The sequence below is a fragment of the Oratosquilla oratoria genome, chromosome 22 (assembly GCF_046742065.1).
Source record: "Oratosquilla oratoria isolate Oo_2021 chromosome 22, ASM4674206v1, whole genome shotgun sequence".
Lineage (NCBI taxonomy): Eukaryota > Metazoa > Arthropoda > Malacostraca > Stomatopoda > Squillidae > Oratosquilla > Oratosquilla oratoria.
The window spans coordinates 21,912,333-21,914,832 of record NC_134798.1 but is presented as its reverse complement, the minus strand read 5'-3'; the positions used below and the strand labels follow the sequence as shown (position 1 = coordinate 21,914,832).

General features: G+C 35.9%; 1 protein-coding gene across 1 annotated transcript in view; it reads left to right on the top strand.

The window, feature by feature from the left end:
- The window catches only part of LOC143037309 (uncharacterized), a 357,534-nt gene that overhangs the window by 353,198 nt on the left and 1,836 nt on the right, over positions 1-2,500 (top strand). The window contains exon 7 of the mRNA XM_076205443.1: positions 1,840-2,500. This exon is cut by the window's right edge and continues 1,836 nt beyond it. The gene's annotated coding sequence lies outside the window, so the exon portion shown is untranslated. The remainder of the gene's footprint in view (positions 1-1,839) is intronic.

Below are 2,500 nucleotides of genomic sequence, written 5' to 3'. Positions count from 1 at the left end.
ATCGACATTTCTGCAGTGGAGGTCACATGTTTCTGTCTAGATGTGGTTGATTTTATGTAGAGGCTGGTCCTCTATGTCGAAACTCTTTAGTGGAAATATATAAAAAGATTTGACACATTAGGACCTCAAGAACGTATTCATGAGACAAATAAAGAGAAGGAAAATAAGACACGTTATTAGGATCAGACACGACAGTGGTCTTTGTCAATATTTTCCTGGCTAAAATCAGATGAGTCCACTCTACTTCAGCTGAAATAAAAATCGCTCTCTGGCTTAGGCCGGAGTAAAAATGAAACACGTCGCCGGCGTGTTGAAGAAGTTTTGTCGGCCTACACCACAGTAGCGCCGTTAAGCTCTGTGCAACGGTCACGCGGGACACCTTCTGCAAAGGCATGGAAAGAAGTGTCATTTGGTTACGTAGTTCCAATTTATGTATCGTCACTTGCTTGGTATTTTCACGTGCTACAAGATAGTCGGGCAGCACAGACGATGCACGTGGTGGCTATGTCACCATTACGTGAGGCAGCTGCATGTTGCTGCTGCATGGTTGCATGACAAAGCCGCGAGAGATGTGGTTGCCAACACTCACGCCTGTGTGACAAAGCGAGACATAGTTGAAAGTGCGATAGAGTGGAGGGGTCATGGAAGCTGAAGTAATGTGAGGATGACCACAGGTGGATGGCAAGATGCATAGTATGGATTAAGTGTGAAGGACAATGTATGAGGTTCATGATCACAGGTGTATAACGTTATGGAGTATAGAGTGTAGTAATGGTTCATACCAGTATCATAAATGAATCATTCATGATCACATTGCAAGTTGATAATACAGAATCATAGTGTCAGTTCATGACTTGCATGGTATATGAATCGTTCAGACGGACAAAGTGCACGTTACAAAGCTGTATGATACAGTATTGTAGGAAGCACATACACTCTTCGCGACTCTGAAATAACCCTATACTAAATTAAATAAATTGGCATTCAGCCAGAATAACACGTTCGTCACCGTAATCAGGAACCTCATCCTCCACATGTAATATTAACTGTTAATTTTTATGCAGTCAATATACAGTATTAGGGAGTTTAGTGACATATCTACGGGCCAGAATCATGCAGCATTCTCTTGAGTGGAGAATAAAACCTAATATATATATATATATATATATATATATATATATATATATATATATATATATATATATATATATATATATATATATATATATATATATATATATATATATTTCTACGACCATCTCTACCACCAAGATTCCACCTCCTCCGCGCGACACTGTTCCCAATTGTGCTAGGTTTCACTAACATGCATACTCTACGGTGATGTCCCCAAGTTGAAATAAGGATGATAATAATAATGATAACAATTATGATCATGATAATAGTAATATTAATGATAATAATAATAATAATAATAATAATAATAATAATAATAATAATAATAATAATAATAATAATAATAATAATAATAATAATAATAATAATAATGATAATAATAATAATAATAATAGTAATAATAATAATAATTATAATAATGATGATGATAATAATAATAATAATAATGATAATAATAATAATAGTAATAATAATAATAATAATAATAATAATAATAATAATAATAATAATAATAATAATAATAATAATAATAATAATAATAATAATAATAATAATAATAATAATAATAATGATAATAATGGTAATAATAATAATAACAATAATGATGATTGATGATGATGATGATGATGATGATGATGATGATGATGATGATGATGATGATGATGATGATAATGATACCATAATGATAATAATTTCGTTGGACAGAATGGAATATCTGGAGAACGTCACCATAGCTAGGAAGATCCGAGTGTTCTACAAACGTAGCCCACACTCATCACACGCAGTAACAGTGCATATGCACGGTACAGAGGAATTATTCAAGAACACGTAGCAGGCGCGTGAAGTATGCAGAGTCCCACCGTGCACTGGTGAGGTATACAGGGTACCGACAAAGCTGCATAGTGCAGTACCGGGTCGTGAGGTACACATCATGGAGCCGGGCATGGTAAGAGGAGCATGGTATGGTGGTGTATTTCTCCTCTCTGACCCCCGCGCAGTTGACCAACATGGTCTAGCTAGCGTCCGTCAAGACGGAAAGTCAGGGTAGTGTAGTTCTGTGGTACAAGGCACGCTACCTTACCACAGTACGATTCCATCTCTTTTTAGATGTGTGGAACAAGATCATGGATTGTTTGTATAGTTAAAAAAAATAGAGATGTTCACTTCTGTGATATGTTGATCTAACACATAAACACTGTACACTTGCACAGAGGAGATAAGCCAGGTTCGATTTTATGGTACAAGTGTGTCACTGTTAATAAGGGGGAGTGATTACACGTTGTACCTTGAAATTGTGAAATGCGAATCCTAGCCGCGATTCTGGGTTATACTTGTGAGCTCCGCTTGTAGAGCTTAGTTGCAGGCC